Raw genomic sequence first — 25,960 nt, 5'->3', positions numbered from 1 at the left:
AACCGCCCCTTCACAATAGAGATTACAATTAACTGCCAAAGAGGGCCTAAATGGTATTATCTGCAAGGAGCGGTCAGTTACAAGCTATCAGTAAAGGTACTGTGACACAGTGGTAGCTGTCATGACTGAATACAAATATTTTTGTAAAATGAAAACATTGTCAGTGTTATGTTCTCCTGTTGCTATGTATAATTAAGGGGAGCTCGATGTTCCATGTTGAAACACTGTATTTTGGGGTAGGCTACGGGCAGACAATGACAGGCAGCAGAGTTAGAAGGACATGTCCAGACAAATGGGGCTCCAGATAATAAAGTTGTCTACTTTGGAAATGTGTTTTGCAGTATTTTCAACACAACAAGGTGGCAAAGAAAGTCTGGAGCCCGAACCCACGCAAAAGGAAAGAGGACTTCAACCTTCTGGCACTGAGAAGAAGACACCAGAGAGAGAAGTTGAGCTGTGATACCAAAAGCTTGTAGGAGCGGCACATCGTGAGGTATTACAGATGGCGGATCTGTACAGATCTGGCTGCCTTGTATTCACAGGACCGTGAGGCTAACAGAGTGCAGCACTGGTCGCAGCCAATCCTGCCAAGAATCACGCATCAGGTGTGATTCTAATGCATTTCAGTGTGGTGGTCCGCATCACCATACTGAAATGGAAAATCATGCATTAGAGTGCCTCCAGCTGTTAAGGGAGTGCTATAATGCACAGATCAAGTGAGCAATCCTGGGGTGAGTGTGCTGTGCGCTGCTTGGTCCCAGCATGCTTAGGACAAGAGAATGGCTCTAGGTGCACTCGCAGTGGCAGTGGAATACTCTGTTACAACGTTTCTAAAACGTATTTACTAGTGTACAGATACACACCCACTTCCCGGGACTGCAGGCCAACACACGCGTAAAACTGATGTCAGAGTCAGTAAGGCCCATATTTATACTTTTTTAGCGCCACATTTGCGCCGCTTTTTGACACAAAGGCGGCGCAAACTTACAAAATACAATTGTATTTTGTAAATTGGCGCCGAATTTGCGTCAAAAAGCGGCGCAAATGCGGCGCTAAAAAAGTATAAATATGGGCCTTAGTTTCCAATCATGGCCATAGAGTGTCAGGGCTTGCGGCATAATTATTGGCTGCGTTTCGTTTGGCGGTGCCGCATTCAGGCCCGTATTTATACTTTTTTTGCGCCGCATTTGCGTCGTTTTTTGACGCAAAAACGGCGCAAACTTGCAAAATGCCATTGTATTTTGTAGGTTTGCGCCGTTTTGCGCCAAAAAGCGGCGCAAATGCGGCGCTAAAAAAAGTATAAATACGGGCCTCAATGTAATAACTTAGCGCCGCCAGTGTAGAGGCTGAATGATCCCCCTCCTCCAAACGGAGCCCTCACTTGCTGTGGCAGGCCCAGGTGGTGGTCAGCGGTGGTGGTGTCAGGCCAGATATTCAATTATCCCATGACCCCGGGCCTGTCCGTGGCTGACACTGTCTCTGCTAGGTGGCCACAGCTGAGCTAGTGGCCCTGGCCACTCGCGGCCTGAGTTGACAGCTGCTTTAACACCGCTGCGGACAGCTGGGGGCCCCAAGACAATGGAATTTCATTCGATCTGTGCCGATTCCTCTGCGCAATACAGCGTCTCTACTCCGGACCCCCCATCGGCTGAGACTAGTCAGAGTCACTGAACGGCAGGCTACATCAATCATCATGATACGCATTATCACTTCAACTGACCCAGCCTACCGGACCTCGGCGCTGCGGCCCAGGCACTCACAGACTAGTGGCTGTCAAGATCATCCACAGATACAATCACTAGAAAATCTTCGGATTAATTCATATCATGATGAGAAAGTGACTGAGAGCTACTATACAGTGTTTCTATTCCTGTTAATCATTTTGTATGAAAATAGAAAGAACGCTAGTGTCTGTGTGCAATGATGGTACGTGGCAAACTGAGAGCACCACATGATGTGTGCAGTGCATATGTGCACTGCCATGTAGGTGACAAATTGAGTCTGAACTGCCCTCATGATGTGCGCTGTGCCTGTCAAAGTATATTGTTTATTTTATAATAGAAATGACAAATCTGTTCCATCCATTAAGTATTATCTTTTGTATTTAACTGCCCGTGTCTGCATATGTGCACAGAACTTTACTACAGTGCTGCATGTAAAAGACTTCTTTAATATCATGGTTATACGTTTGTTTAACAGCATGATCAGGTTACAATGGCCCAAGGCCAGTTAATGCCATACCATTTCTGGTGTTTTGCAGCAGTTTTAAGATCTCAGAGGTTCTCGTTATTCAAATGGGTGAAACATCTGATGTTTTATATGTTCTCCCTTGTTTTAATTGCTTCATGTGTGCTCGTGAGAAAGTGTCACTCATAGTTGTTAAAATGTCACTCATAATTTACACTGAGATTATGATAATATCACAAATAAGAATCTGAAACTTGCAATTTAGCGCAGCTTGTATTTAAAGGAACACACACCAGCTTATTGTTATATTCCAATCCAAGGTACATTGGGCTGGTGCAGTGCAAGGAGCGAGTGCACTATTCTTTAGAACGCCCTGCAGGAAGCGTGTTCATATTTAAAAAACTTGTCCTTGGATAGAGAGTGTGCCCACTGTTTCCAGAGCGTCCTGCAGGGAGCATCCACATTTTTAAAAGATGCCTCCCTGAAACAGAGCCTGCGCACTTGGGAGACGCGCCCCATGTGCATGTATCATCGTCATTGGAAACATCACTGCCTCCTGGATTCCAGAGGCATTGTGGAGTATTTCAGGGAGTTGAGCAAGGTAAGTGGTCAACATACCATGTAATGGCATAACATTTGCATAGGTAATGCAGAGTGACCTTACAGGAGTGCCATTTTTTTTGTTTTGTTTATCATTATTCAGTTACTCATTTGATTATACGCTAATCTCAGTATTAGATTAATCCTTAACAGGCGCGACGCAAGCAAGTTTAAACTCCTCATCATTGTACACTTTGCAGTGTAGATCAGTGGGCATTTTCCGCATTGTAACATGAACTGTTGTACTCTACAGGGACCGTGGAAGGGCCCTACTGGACTAGTCCATCTACACTATGGCAATTCAAAGCTTTAGCATTTGCTCACCATATGCGTTCTGGCCATCCAGCTCAGAGCCCATTCTCAAATGGCTGGAGTTGAAAGAATACTTCCTCAATTATATTGCTACTGTGGATGAGTCATGCATGATTCCAGCTGAACAAAAGAAAATATTTCTTCTACAGCCTCTAAGACCTTATGGGTTGAAAGTGTACAATCAAATGTTAAAGATATCTATTGTGGTGAAAATTAATGTTTTGGAGGCAGCATTGACGGATATTGATGTTTATTTTGCCCTAAGATATGCATGGGGATAACTAGATATACACTTGTGGGACAATTGGGCAATCTGTGAAGGCCTGCAAGAAGAAAAGGGACAGCCTTAAAGGTATACTACATGATGCAAGGCATGATGATGAGAATGGTAGTGCAAATGGAGATGTAAGCTCTGACAATTTTATGAATTTATCAAGTAAATTAATTTTAAATATTTGTGATGAACACATCACAAATGTGATGGTGGTGTGGAAATCAAAATATTTGCAGATTCCGGTTCACTGTATACCATTATATAGGTGGAGATGTAGAGGGAAAAGTTAATGGGAAAAATTGGCAATGATGTGTGTGAACCGGACAGACAACCCCAAGACTACAGTAGAGAAATAAATCAAAATGTTGGGCTACAGTCGGTTAACTTTCAGATTTAAAAATAGGTGCACGTGAGCAAACTCTATGTGGCTAAAAGAGGTCCTCCAGTGCTTGGCTGGTGTGACCAGGGACCATTACAAATCATACTTGACACTAATAGTAAGGATCAATGTTAGAAATGGGGTCTTTGGTTGGTAGTCAGGGTACCCCCTGTCCAAGCAAGGACGTCACTCTAGTTAGGGTAAAGGAGAATCACACTCATTTAACCCTTGCTAACCCCCCTTAGTAGCTTGGCATGAGCAGGCAGGCTTAACTTCAGAAGCAATGTGTAAAGTATTTGTACCAACAAACACAGTAACTCAGTGGAAACACAACAAAATGACACAACACAGGATTAGAAATATAGGTAGTATTTATCTAAACAATGCAAGACCAAAATGACCAAAATCCAACATACACAAGTCAAGTTATGAATGTTCAAAGTATATATTTTTTTAATCCTTTAGAAAACAGTGAAAACTTTGTTAGCGTACAAAAGTACCTGGGTAGCGTCAAAATAACACCGCACGGGCAAGTGTGCGTCGGAAGAGGCCAGCGATGCGTTGATTTCTCACTCGCAAGTGAGACCGTGCTTTGTTCCTCCTCTGGTTGGGTCCACGTGCGTCGTTTCTCCTCTCCCACAAGAGAGCAATTTGTTGATCCGGACAGGCATCTCAGGTCTGGGCAGGCTTTGTGTTGTTTTTCTGCACTCAGCGATGTTGTGTTGAAAATCAGGTCACCCGGTATCACAAAACCGTGCTACGTGGGGTTTGCGTGGTTATCAGCCTCCGTTAGCAGGTGTTGCACGCCGTTTCTCCAGCTGCGTTGCATCGATCTTCCCACTGCGATGCAGGCGGAGCATTGATTTCAGCTGTGAAGCTGGCGGCGCATCGTTTATCAGCCGCATCACGGAAGGTGCATCGAAAATTTCCCACACAGTGGTCTGTGCGTGGATTTTCAGTATTTGTCTGCCAGCTTCACCTTTCAAGGGCCCAGGAACTGCATAGGGCACCACTTGGCAAGGAAGGAGTCTCAGCAGAGAGTCCAGGTGCTGGCAGGAGAAGTCTTTGATGGCTCTGAGACTTTAACAACAGGAGGCAAGCTCAGTTCAAGCCCTTGGAGATTCTTCACAAGTAGGAATGCACAACAAAGTCCGTTCTTTGTCCCAGTTCACAGGCAGAAGCAGCAACCTAAGGATATCTCCACAAAGCACAGACACAGGCAGGGCAGCACTTCTCCTCAGCTCTTCAACTCTTTTCCTTGGCAGAGGTTTCTCTTGATTCCAGAAGTGATCTAATTTTCAGGGGTTTGAGTGCTCTTCTTATACCCCTTTCTGCCTTTGAACTAGGTCTACTTCAAAGGAAAGTCTCTCGTTTGTGAGATCCTGCCTTGCCCAGGTCAGGCCCTAGACACACATCAGGGGGTTGGAGACTACATTGTGTGAGGGCAGGCACAGCCCTTTCAGGGATGAATGACCATTCCCCCCCTCCCTCCTAACACAGATGGCTCATCAGGATATGCAAGTTACATCCCAGCTCCCTTTGTGTCACAGTCTAGAGAGAGGTGCAAACAGCCCAACTGTCAAACTAACCCAGACAGGGAATCAACAAACAAGCAGAGTCACAGAATGGTTTAAGCAAGAAAATGCCTACTTTCTAAAAGTGGCATTATCAAACGCACAATCTCAAAACCAATTAAAAGATGTATTTTTAAATTGTGAGTTCAGAGACCCTAAACTCCATATGTCCATCTACTCCCAAAGGGAATCTGCACTTTATGATATTTAAAGGCAGCCCCTATGGTAACCTATGGGAGAGATAGGCCTTGCGACAGTGAAAAACAAATTTGTCAGTATTTCACTGTCAGGACATATAAAACACATTAGTAAATGTCCCACCTTACATATGCACTGCACCCTGAGTATTGTTCTAAGTTCAGTTCACATTTTGCAGAAAAGTTTTTCATAAAAGGCAACTGTTGAAAAACAAGTCTAAATTTGAATTGGGTGTGAAATGCCAATAAGAGTTTAATCTGATCATATCGGCAATCAATAGAGTTCTGTCATTGAATTGTGTTGAACCAAACTTGAACTGCTGCATTACAATGGATGTCAGTTGTAAAGGACTGGGAGCTGTATTGGTCCAGAAGGACAAGGAGGGTAAAGAGTTCATAAGCTCCATTGCACCCAGAGCTCTTTCATCTACCGAAGAAAAGTGCCCAATTATCGAAAGGGAGGCTTTAGCATGGGCTTTCGATCACTTCAGGGCCTTTGTGAGGGGTGAAGCTGTTATGATGTTTTGCCTATTTTTAAGCTGTTAACAACGGAAGTGTCAGAGTCACCAGATCCTCGGGGTTTGCGCACGTTCCCAACACGTCCTCTAATGAACAGCTCCAAGACTCTGATAGACAATTCACAGAGACTGTGAGAGTTCAAGAGGGGAAGAGGGGATTAGGAAGGGTACTGCTGGGAAGGAGACCTTTAATGGGAAAAAAGGTTAGAACACACAAGATAATCTGAAGTAAATATTAATAAACATAGGGGGTCATTCCGACCCTGGCGGTCCATGACCGCCAGGGCCGGGGACCACGGAAGCACCGCCAACAGGCTGGCTGTGCTTCCAGGGCCATTCTGACCGCGGCGGTAAAGCCGCGGTCAGAAAAGGGGAACCGGCGGTTTCCCGCCGGTTTTCCCCTGGCCCAGGGAATAATGGGGATTCCCACCCCCGTCCCGCCAGCCTGTTTCTGCCGGTTTACACCGCCAGAAACAGGATGGCGGGAACGGGTGTCGTGGGGCCCCTGGGGGCCCCTGCACTACCCATGCCACTGGCATGGGCAGTGCAGGGGCCCCCTAACAGGGCCCCATGAAGATTTTCACTGTCTGCTTTGCAGACAGTGAAAATCGCGACGGGTGCTACTGCACCCGTCGCACCCCTGCAACACCGCCGGCTCCATTCGGAGCCGGCTTCTATGTTGCAGGGGCTTTCCCGCTGGGCCGGCGGGTGGCCTTTTGGCGGTCGCCCGCCGGCCCAGCGGGAAAGCTAGAATGGCATCAGCGGCCATTTGGCAGTGACCGCATGGCGGGCGGCGTGGTCAGAATGACCGCCATAGTCTTTCTGAAAATATGAGCAATCTTGAAATGCAGTTTTAAAAATGAACAGATTTTGTGATGATCAGATACCTGTAATGGAATCAAGATTAATTGAAATAAAACTTTTCTTTTTCAAGCATGAATTAGAATAACAAGAATATGCATAATAGGAGCATATAATATTGCATCTAGAACTTCTGATCCCATATATATTTTCCTTGAAATGTTTTCAACACAGATTACACTCTTAAAACACTAGAGAAGAAATATTTGTCAATGGGTTCAATAGTTCAAGAAATATTTCCCATACTTGTCAACTCGAATTGTACCAAGCAATTATCCTGGAATGCTAATATGCAGTTCACAACATAAATAAACTCTAGTAAAAAATTGCATGTCCTGCTGACTCGAATGCCACCATGCAAAGTCAAGAAATGGTTGCACAATAAATAGCGACAGGTTTTGAAATTATCTTAAATTGAATTATACATCGTGCCACTTCAAAACCTTCTTGTAAATGTCAATAGATAGTAACACACAATGTACCACAAGCTTTTAAAGCTTCATAAACTAACCGCGCCTCTTGCTGATTGGTAATCAATCATGTATGTGTCAATAAATGCCAGCGCGCAATGCAACTCAAGATTTCAAAGCTTTTCAAACGAATCGCCCCTCCTGCTGATTCATAAATATCCACGTGTATGTCAATAAACACTGGCGCGCAATGTAACACAGTTTTTTTTCTTTTTAAAGCTTTTCAAACGAATCGCGCGCATCCTGTCGATTTGTAAACCTCAACGCGTATGTCAATAAACGCTGGCGCGCAATGTAACATGAGTTTCAAAACTATAAACGAATCGCACTTCTTGCCTATTCATAAACATCCATGTACACTCTTTAACAAAAATACTCGAGTGCACTTTTTATGACTATGACCTTAAAACAAATTGTTAACATAAATAAATGATCAGATCTTAGAATGAGATAATTCTAGATAAAATAAACGGTATTGGGAATAAACTCAACAACCGTCTTACCACCCAGGAACAAGATGCACCAATGAAGATTTCAAAGCAGAACTGGGAGATCAAAAAGGCCACTGGAACTGAAGTTCTGGAAATAGCTGCTCTTCTGCACTGGAACCTCTGAACAGTGAGCACTGGGAGCCGGGCTGACCCTCCCCATATAGAGTCCTGGCCCAGCCCAGAACCACGCCCAGGCACGCTGCAGGGAAAGTCTCTGGAAGGCCCTGGAAAGAGGACACACCCCAACCCACTCTGAAAACCTGCAGCAACACCCTGCAAAGAAACAGTATTTGCAAACATATCAAGAATAAGTGTTCAGGATTGAACTCTGCAATGCAAAAGGGCAAAATACAACATATCAGCACAATGCATGAATCATGTTATTTTGAAAGTGATGTTTTTTTGCATTTTTTTGACGCCAATAGAGCGCGTACTGTTCTGGTGTTGACAGTACTCCCCTCTCCCAGACGGGTTCTAGGGCCTGGTTTGCTTGGATTAAGACTATGAAAGTGTCTCACAAGGACTGGAGCATGAACATCAGATGCGGAAACCCATGAGTTACTTTCAGGACCATAACCTTTCCATGAGATTAAATACCAAAGATTACGTCCTCTCAGTTTAGAATCCAACACTTTCTTGACTTCATATTCTTCTTACCCTTGTACTAAAACAGGAGCTGGATGAGGATGGACCTTTTGGACTGCCTTTTTCAAGAGGGAAGTGTGGAACACTGGATGAATCCGTAAGGATCCGGGCAATTGTAGTTTATAAGTCACTGGATTGATTTGCTGAAGGACAGTATAAGGACCTATGAATTTGGGGTTAAACATGTGCTTCTTTTTGAAGTCTATATGTTTTGTGGAAAGCCACACTTTGTCACCTGGTTGATATTGCGGTCCCTCACAATGTTTCTTATCATAATGTCTTTTATATTTTTGTTTGGCTTTTTCTAGATACTGTTGAATCAGCTTCTGGGTTTGATGTAAATGCTGAATGGTTTCTGACACAGCTGGAGTAAGAGAACTTTATTGAGGAATTGTGATGGGCAAGGTGTCAGGATGATAACCAAATAAACCAAAAAAGGGTGTAACGCCAATGGAAGTGTGGAATGAGTTATTGTAAGCTAACTCAGCTAACCAGAGCATAGATGTCCAAGAATAAAGTGCCTTTTCAGCGTAGGCACGTAGGTATTGTTTTAAAGTCTGATTTAGTCTTTCTGTTTGACCATCTGTTTGAGGATGGTGACTAGTAGATAGTGTAGATGTCACTTGGAGTGTTTTACAAATTGTGACCCCCGATCGGAGAGGATAACCTTTGGTAGTCCATGATAACGAACCACTCTGTTCAGTAAAATGTTTGCCAATTCACTAGAAGTGGGGCAATTTTTTACAGGCAATAAAATGTCCATATTTTGTGAGACTATCTACTACCACCAGAATTACTGAATGCTGTTGAACCACTGGCAGACCTGTAATAAAGTCTAATGAAATGTGTTCCCATGGACGACTTGGAGTTGAAAGTGGATGTAATAATCCTTTTGGTTTAGAATGACTTGTTTTAATGCGAGCACAAACTTCACAGTTGTTTACCATTGCTTTTACATCTTTTGTTAGGGTAGGCCACCAAAAATAACGTTGGATCAGTTCAAGAGTTTTAGGAATACCTGGATGACCTGCCGTAGGTATAACATGTAACCAATGAAACACTATCTTGCGAAGTTTGATAGTGGGTATGAATAAACGAGCGCCATGAAAGGGTAAACCTTGTTTGATTGACCTTTTGGGATCAGCTTGGGCCCATGTTTGCCATTTTTCAACAGTGAAGGAATTGCGAATTTCTTCAAAGAAATCTTCAGTTTTTATGATACATGGAACCTTGTCTGGAGCAATGATAGCTCTGGAGGCTTGAAATGCAGGCAACGTGGTAGACTCTTGACGGGACAAGGCGTCAGCCTTGCGATTATCTTTACCAGGCCGGAAGGTTACTACAAAATCAAATTCGACAAAAAAAAGCATCAGCGTAATTGCCTAGGGGTCAAAAGTCTGGCGGAACTCATGAATTGAAGATTACGATGATCAGTACATACTGTAACAGTGTATTTGGCACCCAATAAATAATGTCTCCATTCTTTAAAGGCGTCCCGAATTGCCTGAAGTTCTTTTTCAGCAATGACATAGTTTTGTTCGGCTTCGTTCAACTTCCGAGACATATAAGCTACAGGATGAAGTTGACCAGTGTCTTTATTTCGTTGTGATAAGACGGCTCCTATTGCTACATCTGAAGCATCAGCTTCCACTATAAAAGGTTGATTCGCATCAGGATGAGTTAAAACTGGGGCAGTGGAGAAAGCTTTCTTTAAAGTCGAGAAGGCTTGATCAGCTTCTGGGGACCATACAAACCTTTCTTTCTTTCTTAGTAGCTTAGTGATTGGAGTCACTGTCTGGTAGAAATGACTTATGAACCTCCGGTAAAAATTACATTACATTACATAGCGCAGATGAGAACACGATTTGTCGTTCTGCCCAATTGATTTCTGGATTGTGATGAGTTAACCATGGCAAGCCGAGGATAATCCCATATTGGGGAGCATGGATCACATCTAGAATGATTTTCTCTTAATGTTTCTTTCTTAGAATCTTATCTTCACAAATCATTGACAAGGGGATAGTCTGAAAAGTTACTGGACCACCAGTCAAGAGTTTTCCATCGACTGCCTGGATGATTTCTGGGTTTTTCTTTTCAATACATGGGATCCCCCATACACGAACCAATTGGACATCAACAAAATTCCCAGTATCTCCAGAATCGACTAGAACTTTTTTGAAATAGATCTCTTTCTTGACCTGAACTCTTATTTCCAGTTTAAGATGTCTAGATTGTGAAGGGTCCACGGTGACACCCAAGAGCAACCCTTCTCTGCATCTCAGGTGTTTTAGTTTTCCAACTCGACTGGTGCATTGGCTGCGACCTTCTGAACTGGACCTTGATTGTTCTTTGGTTTGATTGGACAATCTTTGGCAAAATGACCTTTTCGCCCACAATAAAGACATTGTCCATTTTTTCTGCGTAAGTCCTTTTCATCTTTAGTCAAAGGTCTTCTGATGGTTCCAATTTCCATCGGTTCCGACATTCTTTCTTTCGGAGTTCTTGAATCTCTGTTATCATGAACACGCCATGAATATTTTTCAATCTTTTTGTGCGTTCCTTTACGTTCTGCTAAACGATGGTCAAGTCTCAAGACAAGATTTATTAACTCTTGACAGTCTGTAGGTTGTGGATCGATTTCCGCTAAGATATCTTTTAATTCCTCTTTCAGTACCTTGTAAAACAAGACCGCTTGTTTTTCTTCAGGCCAGGAAGTCTCGGCAACCAGCCGGTTAAAGTTGGCTAAATACGACACTAGGTCTTGATTTCCTTGGCGTAAGTTTAATAATTCATGATCTGCTGACTGTGTTACAATTCTGTGATCAAAAACTCTCTCAAATTCACGAACAAAATTTCTCCAATTATACAACAAGGGACTATTTTGACGCACAAGAGGAATTGACCAAGTAGCTGCATCTCCAGTCAGATATGATAACAAGAAAGCTACTTTGGACTGGACATCGGGAAAGGTATTTGGTCTGCAGGTGAAGTGTAGTTCCACTTGAACTAGGAAAGATTGCGCTTTCAATGGGTCACCTGAGAAACGTTCTGGGGGAGCTAAAGGAATAGCAGCATGAACATTTAGGGAAATTGGACTACTTCCAGAAGCCTGAGAAGAAGTACCTGGCCAAAACACCCCTGTGGGACTTTGCTCCTTCTTCTCTACTTTATCTTGCAACTGACTCACTCTCTCTGCTAAACTGGTTGTCAATTCTTTGGATGATACCACCTCTGCTTGGAGCTGGGTGATAGCCTTAACTAACTCGTCTATCGTGGCCATGCTGAGAACAAACACAAACCAGGAGGATGATAATTTGTGGGCTCACTATTCTGCCAGAGTCACCAGATCCTCGGGGTTTGCGCACGTTCCCAACACGTCCTCTAATGAACAACTCCAAGACTCTGATAGACAATTCACAGAGACTGTGAGAGTTCAAGGTGGGAAGAGGGGATTAGGAAGGGTACTGCTGGGAAGGAGACCTTTAATGGGAAAAAAGGTTAGAACACACAAGATAACCTGAAGTAAATATTAATAAACATAGTCTTTCTGAAAATATGAGCAATCTTGAATTGCAGTTTTAAAAATGAACAGATTTTGTGATGATCAGATACCTGTAATGGAATCAAGATTAATTCAAATAAAACTTTTCTTATTCAAGCATGAATTAGAATAACAAGAATATGCATAATAGGAGCATATAATATTGCATCTAGAACTTCTGATCCCATATATATTTTCCTTGAAATGTTTTCAACACAGATTACACTCTTAAAACACTAGAGAAGAAATATTTTTCAATGGGTTCAATAGTTCAAGAAATATTTCCCATACTTGTCAACTCGAATTGTACCAAGCAATTATCCTGGAATGCTAATATGCAGTTCACAACATAAATAAACTCTAGTAAAAAATTGCATGTCCTGCTGACTCGAATGCCACCATGCAAAGTCAAGAAATAGTTGCACAATAAATAGCGACAGGTCTTGAAATTATCTTAAATTGAATTATACATCGTGCCACTTCAAAACCTTCTTGTAAATGTCAATAAATAGTAACACACAATGTACCACAAGCTTTTAAAGCTTCATAAACGAACCGCGCCTCTTGCCGATTCGTGATCAATCATGTATGTGTCAATAAATGCCAGCGCGCAATGCAACTCAAGATTTCAAAGCTTTTCAAACGAATCGCGCCTCCTGCTGATTCATAAATATCCACGTGTATGTCAATAAACACTGGCGCGCAATGTAACACAGTTTTTTTTCTTTTTAAAGCTTTTCAAACGACTCGCGCATCCTGTTGATTTGTAAACCTCAACTCGTATGTCAATAAACGCTGACGTGCAATGTAACATGAGTTTCAAAACTATAAACGAATTGCGCTTCTTGCCGATTCATAAACATCCATGTACACACTTTAACAAAAATACTCGAGTGCACTTTTTATGACTATGACCTTAAAACAAATTGTTAACATAAATAAATGATCAGATCTTAGAATGAGATAATTCTAGATAAAATAAACGGTATTGGGAATAAACCCAACAACCGTCTTACCACCCAGGAACAAGATGCACCAATGAAGATTTCAAAGCAGAACTGGGAGATCAAAAAGGCCACTGGAACTAAAGTTCTGGAAATAGCTGCTCTTCTACACTGGAACCTCTGAACAGTGAGCACTGGGAGCCGGGCTGACCCTCCCCATATAGAGTCCCGGCTTAGCCCACAACCACGCCCAGGCACGTTGCAGGGAAAGTCTCTGGAAGGCCCTGGAAAGAGGCCACACCCCAACCCACTCTGAAAACCTGCAGCAACACCCTGCAAAGAAACAGTATTGGCAAACATATCAAGAATAAGTGTTCAGGATTGAACTCTGCAATGCAAAAGGGCAAAATACAACATATCAGCACAATGCATGAATCATGCTATTTTGAAAGTGATGTTGTTTTGCATTTTTTTGACGCCAATAGAGCGCGTACTGTTCTGGTGTTGACAGGAAGGGACTATCAATGCTTCAGCAAGGATGGCGAGACAATCAATGCACATGCTGGACTATTTTCACAGACTTGTATATTTGCCTGGTAAAGACAATGTAATGGCAGACTGCTTTTCTAGAATGCCAGTTATATTGGAAGAATGTAAGGACAAGGTTTAGAACCGTTTTCAAGTGGCTTTTTTACAGGGGGGGTGGAGCCCATGCAGTGTGTAAGGAAGAATGGATGGTTGAGTCTGAGAAGGAAGCTGTACTGAACAGGTTAAAACATTTATCCAGGGAAACTGGCCTAACAAAGAAAACTTACAAATGGAAGTCAAACCATTTTGAGAAGTTAGGTCACAGCTGACAATGTATAATCACATTATTTTGAGGTACAAGAGGATTGTGCCTCCAAAAGGCATACAGAAATTGTTCATTGAGTTATGCCACAAAAAACGTTTTGGTATTGTAAGAACAAAGGGTTTTGGTGGACAAGCATAGATGCAGAAGTATAGAGGTCTGTGAGGGAATGTTCCAGTTGTTCCAGCACAGATAAGACCGTACAAACTTTGAAACCATGGGTGAGAACTTCCCCCCCTAAGCAACCTTGGGAGTTAGTAGCCATCAATTTTGTAGGTCCTGTAGGTGAGGAACAGAAATGTATCATTGCACTTATTGATTTGTTTACAAGATGGCCTGTGACTGGAGTTGTTGAGAAGGCAGATATGGTCTTTGTGTTGGAATTTCTAGAAAAGGTTTTTGTGTCAGAAGGACTACCTGGGTCTGTGCTAAGTGACAATGAAGTGCAATTTCTTCACAATGTATCCCAGGAGCACTTTAAGAAAGTTGGAGTTCAGAACAAAACCACTTCCCTTTACATCTCGATTTAGAACGGTATGGTTGAGAGATTCAACCTGTTTGTGGAAGGAGTTATTCTATCTGTAGTGGCTATCAACACAGCTTAGAAGGTGCAACTACAAAAAGCAGTTTGGGCATATGGGGTGAAAAGGAATGAAGTCACAGGTTTCTCATCATTCATGATCATGAGGGGACGTAGTCCCAGATCCAAATTTAACCCAACTTGGTTGTGTCATTTGGGTGTTGAACAGAGTTCTCTTGGGTCTGTCCAGAGCAGAATAGTTGAAAAACGTTTAAAAATGAAGAAGTGTTATGATAAAAAAAATAGAGTTAAACCAGTCAAAATTGGAATTGGTGGATGGATCTGTATTAAAAAGGTTGGAGTCTGTTTTATGAACCAGAGGAAGTCATGAAGCTATTAAACAACACAGTCAGAGTGAGTAGCGGAAAAGTGTGGAATTTGAAATGGGTGCGAAGGAATTATGGAAAGAGACTCGGTGTTACCCACTAGAGCATGATTTTCAGTGACTGGAATTTGAGGCTGTAGCTGCTGTCAGTACCACAGGTTCACCTTATTTTGACATGTAAAAGATTAGGAAAATTAGGATTCAGGGGTTTTGAGGGATGAAGATGGTACAGTGAATGACAGTGTGGTGAATGATAGAGTAGAAGGAAGTGGTAGAGGAGATGGAGTAAATGTTAAGCTGTATGAAGGGTCATGTACAGAGGTGAAGGTCGCGGAAGTTGGAGAAGACGCCAGACTAAGGAAATCCTCCAGATGGTTGGACGATTTTATTTGTGGCAAAATGGCATTCCTTGATAAGAGAGTAATTCTACTTAAGCTACTTGCATTTTTGTCATGTCATTCTTTATAGAGCATTGATAAGAAGTATTGTGTTCTTGTATAGTTCACATTATAATGAGTTTTGTATTTAAAAAAAAAAAATATTTTCATTTTTTATTAGTATTAAAAGGGGGATGTGTTATGTTCCACTGTTGCTATGTGTAATCAAGGGGAGTTGTATGTTCCATGTTGGAACAGTGAATATTGGGATTTGCTGTGGGCAGACAACAGCAGGCAGCAGAGTGGAAAGGTCGTGTCCAGCCAAGTGGGGCTCTAAATAATATAGTTGTGTACTTTGGAAAAGTGTGTGCAGCGTTACAACACAACTGTCTGCTATTGTGTTGTGGGAAATGTGTTGCAGCATATGGAAGCATGATGACTTCATTTAGAACAACTGAATATCTTGTTGGTACACATGGAACACGCACTTGACAATTGTCCTAGTTCATAGAACTCTTTATGACAAAGAAAATCTGCCTTTTATCTTTTATGTTTATATTTCCTTCACTCAACATCTTTTCTGTAAACCCATATTTCTGAAGGCAGGTCATGCTCAATATGCTGCCTTCTAGTCCCAATAAGCAGAGTTATTATTTTTCGAGAAGGTACATTCTAATATTATAGCTCGAAGATTTACTGAATGCCATAAGATGGCATAGTAACAGTACCAAATTGATAGATTATACATATGTGAAAGATTTACAAATATGTTTTCGTTTCTGCAGTAAAAAAAATAGTGAAAAATTTAATTTTGAACATACACTAACTTACACAGAGAAGTTTCATACATGCAAATTGCTGTGGATGTGCACATATTGCTTTTTGGGCACACGTCTGCCTCTGGAGTAAACCCTATTTTCAGGAGCTTGTGCTTGGGCTTTTTAAATTAGTCCTCTCTGCGATGTTGGTTGTCCTGGACTTGAGCCGGGTGCAGAGTGTGAAGACTCACGCTTGTGTTGGGAAGTGAGAGTCTCTTTAAAGTTGTTTCAAAGTTACAAAGTTGTTGCAGTTTCTGAACAGTGCCACTGTTCTCAGGATGTTCTTGGTCCTTTAGGTGCAGGGCAGTCCTCTGAGTCCTCAGATGTCACTGGGCCCGCTGGATGCTTCGCTGTGCAGGTTCTTTGAGTCTGGAGACAGGCCGGTAGGGCTGGAGCAAAGTCAGTTGGTGTCTCCGTCGTCTCTGCGGGGCTTACAGGTCAGCAGTCCTTCTTCTTTCTTCAGGTTGCAGGAATCTGATTTCCTGGATTCAGGGTGTCTACTAAATACTAAATTTAGGGGTGTGTTTAGGTCAGGGAGGCAGTAGCCAATGGCTACTGTCATTGAGGGTGGCTGCACCCTCCTTGTGCCTCCTCCCAGAGGGGAGGGGGGCACATCCCTATTCCTATTGGGGGAATCCTCCAAAACTAAGATGGAGGATTTCTAAAGGCAGGGGTCACCTCAGCTCAGGGTACCTTAGGGGCTGTCAGGTGTAGTAGGTGACTCCTCATTGTTTTTCTCATTATCTCCTCCATAGTTGCCGCCAAAAGTGGAGGCTGTGTCCAGAGGGGCGGGCATCTCCACTAGCTGGGATGTCCTGGGGCACTGTAACAACAGGCAGGAGCCTTTGAGGCTCACCACCAGGTGTTACAGTTCTTACAGGGGGAGGTGAGCAGCACCTTCACCCAGTGCAGTCTTTGTTCCTGGCCACAGGGTGACAAAGGCACTCACCCCATGTGGTCAGAAACTCGTCTGGTTGTGTTAGGCTGGCAGAAACTGGTCAGCCTAGCACTAGGAGTCAGACTGGTATTCAGGGGGCATTTCTAAGATGCCCTCTGGGTGTACTTTACAATAAATCCCGCACTGTCATCAGTGTGCATTTATTGTGCTGAGAAGTTTGATACCAAACTTCCCAGATTACAGTGTAGCCATTATGGAACTATGGAGTTCATAATTGATAGACTCCCAGGCCATATACTCTTCATGGCTACCCTGCACTTACAATGTTTAAGGTTTGGCTTAGACACTGTAGGGGCATAGTGCTCATGCAACTACGCATTCACCTGTGGTATAGTGCACCCTGCCTTAGGGCTGTAAGGCCTGCTAGAGGGGTGACTTATCTATGCCACAGGCAGTGGGATGTGGGCATGGCACCCTGAGGGGAGTGCCATGTTGACTTAATAATTTTCTCCCCACCAGCACACACAAGCCGTGAGGCAGTGTGCATGTGCTGAGTGAGGGGTCCCCAGGGCGGCATAATACATGCTGCAGCCCTTAGAAACCTTCCCTGGCCACAGGGCCCTCGGTACCAGGGGTACCATTTACAAAGGACTTATCTGTGTGCCAGAGTTGTACCAATGGTGGGAACAAAGGTACAATTTAGCAAAAGAACACTGGTGCTGGGGCCTGGTTAGCAAGGTCCCAACACACTTTCAATCATAACAGGCATCAACCAAAGGCAAAAGGTTAGGGGGTAATCATGCCAAGGGAGGCACGTCCCTACAGCAGCCTTAATATTTTATAGAGAGATCATGAGAAAATCCCTCTTTGTGCTTCCTCACACTCATTTTTTGCTAACTGGTATTGCTGGCTTCTCAACTATACACACTGGAATACCTCTGTCCAGTCCCCAGTGTATGTTCTCTCACCCCTAAACACGGAATACTCGCCTAATCCTAAACTGTCATATTTAATTGTCTAATGTGGCCAGATTACATGGTGCAGGAAAATTTACCAATGGCATGAAAGTTGTGAGAAAGCTTGAAGGATTGCAGAAGGCCCCTCGCTTTTTGTCCTAATTTTTAACTGATAGGTTTATTGACTCTGATTGTGCCCTGAGCACTGCTAACCAGTCTCAGGGCCAGTGCTCTGTCTAAAATGGTATTTGCAAATTAGGCATAAGAATAATTGGCTATGACACCCTACCTATAGGTCCCTAGTATATGGGAGGGCATGTAGGTTTAAGGACCTCAGTGTAGTTAGCGTAGCCCTGGGTGCACTGCTGTGGCCTCTCCTTACATTGTAAAAGCAGACTTGCCTTGCAGGCTGCTTTTAAATTAAGGTTAACCCTAAATTCGACTTCCAAAGTCTCAAACTGCCTTATTATTACATATAAGTCACCCCTAGGGTCTGTCCTAAGTGCCCCAGGGGTTGGAGCAGTGTAAATAAATGCAGAGACTTCCTAAAATATTTTTTATGAGCCCTGGTGAGGGGAAAACAGCCAAATGTGCTTTCCCCATCGTAGTACATTAGCTGCATAGGCTAACATAAAGAGGCTTTATTTAAAATTAATAAAGTCTACTTCCCACTAGAAAAGAGCTAAAACTGTCAAGTATGGTATCAAATTAAAAGTTAGAATAAATTCAACAACTTGCCAAGGATGAATTTATTATAACTAGCATAGAGAAAGAGTTTCAGAAATCTTTCTGAAAGTTACCAAAATCAGCCCTGTAGTGCTCTTTCCTGCTTGGTCAGTCTCTGGCAGCCTGAGCCAGGCTGCCTTAACGAGATGTGAAGTGGCCTTGGCTCATACAATGGAAGCCTCTGGTGGTAGGAGAACTGCTGCAGCAGATGGCAGAGCAGGGTGGGGGAGAGTGGCCAAGGACGGAAAGCCATTTGGGACAGAAACTAGACCTCCCCCATTTCCTGTTCCCCCAGCCAGATGGGAGCCCCAATAAATAGATGAGTAGAGGGGCTGGAATGGATGTGTTAGGGAAAATTAGCCCCACCAGTGGGTGGGCTCAGCCAGATATAGCCTTCAAGGAGAGATTTTCTCCATGTAGGATTTTTAAAGAATGTTGCTTTCTGGGATTGATTTTTGCCTCATTTCCCAGGAAGTGGTCACCCCAGAGAGTGGCACCCTGCATCCCATTGGTCTGGGCCGCCCCCTTCTTACCAACTCAGTGTATCGAGCAGGGCTTCATTGCGTTTGGCCCTTAACTTTTGACTTTGCCATGGTCAAGCACGACCAGATAATCCTAGTTGGCACTTTTTGCTTTAGGCACTAGAAAGCATTTTTTACATTTAGGTGGTCATTATGACATTGGTGGTGAGTGTTAAAGTTGTGGAAATACCGCCAACAGGCTGGCGGTAAATACCGCCAAATTATTACCATAGTGGTGATCCCTCCCATAGACAGCCAATGTACCACACCAACCGCTAAGGCGTTAACACCACTGACCACGGCGATAGCCATCAACAGCCAGGTGGAAGATAAGGTACCACCCACCATATTATGACATAGCAAACCAACAGGATTTCCAGGGCGGTACCAACGCCCTCAAAAGCCTGGCGGAAATGCTGCACACAAGACGAAAGGCTCATCTTCAGGGACACAGAGGAGTCCACCGCCGCCATGGAACCAGAACTTCAGGTTTACCCGATGCTCTTCTACGCCATGGACCTCCTCGAACACCAACTCCGACAATGACGGTGAGTCCAGCCGCCTAACACACAAGGGAGGGAGGGAGGAAAAGGAGAGTGACACACACACGCACAACACACAGCATTCAGACACACACTATACACAGAACCAGCTGCAGAGTAAAACCAATGTCACAGGGCCCACATCTAAAATAAAACAAGGACCAGATTGAGAATCAAGTAACAGTGTAATTTGATGCCAACAGCCACCATATTGTCTATTAGAAAGCAAATGCAGGCGTCAATGTCCAGAATGGGCCAAAGGTCAGTCCAAAGTACAAAAGGGCCACATGGCCACAGGGCAAGGTCCAAGGCCCAACTTGACTACCAGCACAATCCGGAATCCACTGTGCAGGGGCATCATGTTGAAAATGGGCAGGTACCCCAGGGGGAAGGGTGGGTTGTGGAGGGGCACCTCAGCTGAAGAGGAGCACATGCCCACTGGTTCTGGAGGTGATTCCTTGTCCAATTGGCTCTTGTGAGGAGTCTAAGGCCACAGTCTCTAAAGTGGGGATCATGCCTACTGGTTCTGGAGGGGGCTCTTTGCCCAATTGTCACTGGTGGGGAGTGTAAGGCCACAGTCCCTGAAGTGGAGCACATGCCCACTGGTTCTGGAGGGAGCTCCTTGCCCAATTGTTTCTGATGGGGACTGTAAGGCCACAGTCTCTGAAGTGGAGCGCATGCCCACTGGTTCTGGAGGGGGCTCCTTGCCCAATTGTGTCTGGTGGGGAATGTAAGGCCACAGTCTCTGAAGTGGAGCACATGCCCACTGGTTCCAGAGGGGGATCCTTGCACAACAGTCCCTGGAGGTGAGGGCTGCAGTGCCTGTGCTGGATGTGAGGGTTCCTTGCCCACTGCTGGTGGAGGTGTAACCCTGGCTGCCTCTGCTGGAGGTGAGGACTGTTGTGCCTCTGGTAGAGCTGAGGCCTCCTTGCCCACTGCTGGTGAAGGTGTAACCCTGGCTGCCTCTGCTGGAGGTAAGGGCTGCTGTACCATTGCTGGAGGTGAGGGCTCCTTGCCCACTACTGGTGGAGGTGTAACCCTGGCTGCCTCTGCTGGAGGTGAGGGCTGCTGTGCCTCTGCTGGAGGTGAGGGGTCCTTGCCTTCTGCTGGTGAAGTGGGCCTCTTGCCTCTCTTTGGTGGTGGAGTGGGAACCTTCCCTTTCTTTGGTGGTGGAGTGGAAACCTTCCCTTTGTTTGGTGGTGGAGTGGGATCCTTGGCAATCTTTGGTAGTGGAAGGGGATCCAATTGTCCCCTCTTGTGACGGGTCCCCTTGGCCTTTGACATGTCACTTGTGTCCTCGCCTTCAGGACTAGGGGGTGCCTCCACTGCCCCTGTCTCATGTCCCTTGGTTTTCACCACCCTAGTCCTCCCTTTCTGAGGTGGAGGTGTGCTCACAGTAGGAGTCGCAGCCATCACACTGTGTGGCCCCTTTGTGCCAGCAGCTGAAGATTTGATGGGAGCAGTGGCAGACTGTTTGGCTGAGGTGTTGTGCTGGGTCATTGGAACCCTGCACTTACAGGCAGGAGGGGTGTGAAGGGGTGGGAAGAGGTCAAGATGGGCAAGGAAAAGCTTCTTATGGATGTTGGGGCAGGATGTGGGAGGAGGGATGGGAGTGGAGGTTGAAGGAGTGGTTGTCGGAGGTGTGCGTCTGCTGGACTTGGGTGCAGGTGCATGGGAAGTGTGCATGTCGGAAGTGGATGTCTGTTGGGAGTTTGAGGGAGTGCATTTGTGTCTCTTAGCAGGGGGCAGACAGGGTGGGAGAGGACAAAGGGGACGCATGGATGGATGTTGTGGATGTGTCTGCAATTGAGGTATGTGTGCTGCTTGGTGTGGTGATGGTGGCTGTTGATGCAGTGCATGCAGGTGTGGGTGCGGATGTGACTGTGATGGAGGAGGAGGAAGAAGAGGAGGCGGGGGAGACAGTGAAGGCAGTGAATGTTGTTGTGTGTGTAACTGTCTGTTGTTTGTGTGAGTGCTTGTGGCCTGAAGTGTGCAGCCTGTGTTTGACTGTGCTACTCTTGTGTGATGTTTTGTGTGCATGCTTGTCTGTATGTGTGCATGGAATGGGTTGGGGTTGAGGAGACTGGGACTGGGAAGTGGTAGTTGGAGGGGGGACGGTAAGAACAGGGACACTGGCTGCCAGCAGAGAGGAGGCCAAAGCCTGAAATGATCTCTGTAGGGCCGCAAACATACTGCGGATGCCCTCCAGGTATGCATTGCATTGCTGCATCTGGGATGCCAGCCCACCATATTCACTATGGTTGACTGCCCTACAGAGATGGATCTGAGGAGATCAATAGCCGCCTTACTCAGGGCAGCAGGGCTGACTGGGGCAGGGCCTGAGGTACCTGGGGCGAAGGAGATGCCCACCCTCCTGGGTGAGCTGGCACAGGCAACTCAGTGGGGGGCTACTGAGAGGGCAGTGCTGGTACTGGGGGTGGCAGCTGTACTTGTAGCTGGGGTAGTTCCAGAGGTGACTGCCACCACCATGGAGGAGGGATCGGAGTCAGTGTTGTCACCTCCTGTCTCTGCCCTGGTGCTCCCCTCACCTTCCGTCCCACTGGTCCCCTCGGAGTCAGTGGACTCCACCTCCTGGGTCCTGTGGGGTGCAGCTCCTTCAATCTCTGGTTCCCCTGTTCCTCCGCCGGATGATGCTAATGCACTCATGGACAGGATGACAGAAGAAAATAGGAGGGGGAGAAAGGGAACACTGGGTCAATTATACCACCAACACCACAGATGGCATACACATTAACATCAAACACAGGGATCAGATCAGGATTGAGCACTAAGCATCGCAGTGGCATTCCACAGCAAGATGTGAGCCAACCACCGCTAACTGTGCCCCTCCTGGGACCCACTAAGCCCTGTCTGTCATGGAATGCCACCTAGCTAGGTTACAAGATATTGCTATACACCCATTTACCTTGAGCTCGACCACGCAGCAATGTCTGAGCTGGCATTCAGGGGCATCCACTAGCTGAGACCAACCACCAGGATCCCATGCCAGGCAACAAAACTGGTTGTCATACTCACTGTACTCACCCCCTTGTGGCTGCTGTTCTGCCCTCAAGTGCCCATTCAGCTCTGGGTAGGCCACCAGGGGGTTCAGTTCCGATGGGCCCCATGCCCTTTTCGGGAGGCTATCCCAAGCTGGGCCTCTGCGGACTTCTGGATCCAGCGTCTCAGGTCCTCTTACCCTTTCCTGCAGTGGGTTCTCTGCTTGCCATAGACCACCAGGGTCCGCACGTCCTTGGCGATGGCATACCACAATCCCTTCTTCTGATGGGCTCTGACCTGCAGAGGTAATACAGACAGGAGGACAACATTAACCATACAATCCAGCCTGTCACACATATGGCCCACAAATTACATTTCCATCTCCATTGGCACACACATCACCCGGCACCTTGCATGTACACTACCACCAGACATACCTCCACCCAAATGACACATTGCCAGCACACACATCTCCATGCAACCTTGTCGCATGCATCTTTCCCATGGTGTACTCACCTGTTGAACTGGAGGCCCATACAGGTGTCCATACAGGGGTAGGACCCCATCCACCAGGTGCTCTAACTCCTCCGAAGTTTAGGCAGGGACCCTTTCCCCTGTCACATGGGCCATGGCAGGATCCAGACACAGGTCACAGCAGCGCACGCAGTGTAGGTGTTGCCCTGTGGAAAGTCAGGAATCAAGTGAGGTTATAGACAGAATATGGCAGTCACGTCCACAGTGGTGCACACCGTCACCGCCACCGGTGATCTCCATTGGACATAGTACTCCATAGAGACCCATTGTAGCCAATGAGGAATAGCACAGTGGTACAAGACCACCTTCTGCCATGACGCCCAACGCTGGCAGAGTTACATCACTTCCACTTGTCTAAACTTACAGGACTGGTGGTCACTACTTTATGGTGGTGGACAACAATTAGATATTGGAAACTGCGTCATTGCTGTAAATTGTACATACATTGCCATTTACATTGTCCGATTACATACATGCTCAGTTACACTGGGGTGGTTGTTCCATTATTCAGTTTGTGACACCCTTCTCACTCTTGTGTCCCTTAGATACCTACCACTGTAGAAAAATAGGAGGAGGAGGCAAGAACCCCTGTACAGACCCCTTGTGGACTTGGCTACACTGGAGGACAGGCATATAATACTGACTTATAGACTGGACAAGGTCACAATCACAGAGCTGTGGACTCAAATGGAGCCTGATCTGATATCAGCTATCCGTCATCCCACTGGGATCCCCCCTCTTGTGCAAGTTCTGTCAGTGCTCCATTTCCTGGCATCTGGTTCTTTCCAAGTGACAGTGGTGTTGGCAGCAGGAATATCACAGCCAATTTTCTCAGTAGTGCTGGTAAGGGTTTTGTCTGCCTTGCTCAAACACATGAGCAAGTACATAGCTTCCCCCAAGTGCAAGATTTGGCCACTGTGAAAGCTGGATTCTATGGAATGGGGCATATTTCTAATATTTTTGGGGTGATTGATGGAACACATATTGCATTTGGCCCCCCCGTCACAATGAACAGGTGTTTAGGAATCTGAAGAGTTGCCACTCACTCAATGTGCCAATGATGTGCCTGGAGGACCAGTACATCTCCCACATCACTGCCAAGTATCCTGGGTAGATGCATGACACCTTCATCCTGAGGAATAGCAGCATCCCAAATGTGATGGCACAGTTACAGAAGGACAGGGTGTGGCTAATAGGTGAGCCTGAGTCACCACCCAGTATATGTCAGTGTATGCCTTCTGGAGTCATCCCCATACCATTGTGTAAGGCTAATGTTTGTCCTTCTATTCTTGCAGGTGACTCTGGCTACCCAAACCTGTTGAGGCTTCTGACCCCTGTGAGGAATGCCAGGACAGGGGCTGAGAATCAGTATTATGAAGCACATGGGCGAACCAGACGGATCATAGAACGTACCTTCAGCCTCCTGAAGGCCAGGTTCAGATGCCTCCATCTGACAGGTGGATCCCTGTGCTACTCCCCCAAGAAGGTGTGCCAGATAGTTGTAGTATGCTGCATGTTGAACAACCTGGCACTTAGACGACATGTGCCTTATCTGCAGGAGGAGGAGATTGGAAATGCACCTGTGGCAGCAGTGGACACTGAGGATGAGGAGGCAGAGGTTGAGGATGTGGACAACAGAACACCAGTAATACGGCAGTACTTCCAATGACACACAGGCAAGACAATGGAACTGACCATTCCTCTAATTATTTATGTTTTCTTTGTGGCTGTAGCATGATGGCATTCACTTCCTTTGCATCTCAACTGACTGTCACCTATGCCGTCTCAATGTGCAGATGTTGGTGTTATTACAACTGTGTACTGATGTGATGACTACAGACAGCTACAGGTCATTATTTGTGTACTATAGCAAAGTTCATGTCAATTGCACAAGATTTAACTTTTAACATAATTGCACATTTTCATCACATAAAGCACTATCACTGAAGTTGTGTTCGAGGGTGTTTATTGTAGTGATATTCATAGAAGAAATAGTGCAATGGAATGGGGTAATGGTAGAGGTAAGTCCAGGGTATTTTGTCCAGTCTGTTTGTAGCACAGGTCCAGTGTCCAAGGGGTCATAGGAATGGGAGCAATGGCAGTTCAAAGTGGACAAGCTGAGACAGTGGAACAGAAGGCGGACATTCATGAGGGTCTCATTTCCTGACAGTGGTCTTGGTCTTGGCAAGTGTCTCTGGCATCTGTCTGGGTCACAGTGACCATTTGCGGGGTGGTTCACCTTCTGCAGGGCAAAGGGTCCTGGTGGCCTGTGGGTCGTGTGGCAGGGCCTCCTGTCCACTAGCTGCAGCAGATGTGGTGGGCTGTTCAGTTGACTGGCTAGTGGAAGGGGCCCGCTGGTGTTCAGTACATTCCCTCATGATGTGGGCCATACCAGCCAGCAGACATGGCATCTTCTGTTGGGGGACTGGATAGTCGTGGCACCTCCTCATCGCTGGGATTGGCTGGGGCACCTGTGGGGATGCAAGTGATATATTATGCTTCATGTCTGTGACATATTTTATATCCCTAGCTTCCCGTATATCGTTGCTGTTGTCCTGCTCCTTTTGTTTGTGTATGGTGATGTATTGTGGAATTGTTAGTTCTCCATGCTGTGCATCCATTGGTGGTGGGTGTACATGCGAGGGCTGGAAGGGCTGTACATGCATTGGTATGGCATGCAGGGCTTGGTGTTGGGGTTAGTCAAATGTGTAGGTGTACTGTGTTGGGATGGAATGAGTGATGGGAGTCAGGGTGAGGGGGTGAGATGGCTTGCAGTAATGGGGGGTGATAGGTAGTAAATATTGACTCACCAGTATCCAGTCCTCCGGAAATTCCAGTGA

This window comes from Pleurodeles waltl, chromosome 1_2 (assembly GCF_031143425.1).
Source record: "Pleurodeles waltl isolate 20211129_DDA chromosome 1_2, aPleWal1.hap1.20221129, whole genome shotgun sequence".
Taxonomy (NCBI): Eukaryota; Metazoa; Chordata; class Amphibia; order Caudata; family Salamandridae; genus Pleurodeles; species Pleurodeles waltl.
Note: the sequence above shows the minus strand (reverse complement) of the source record.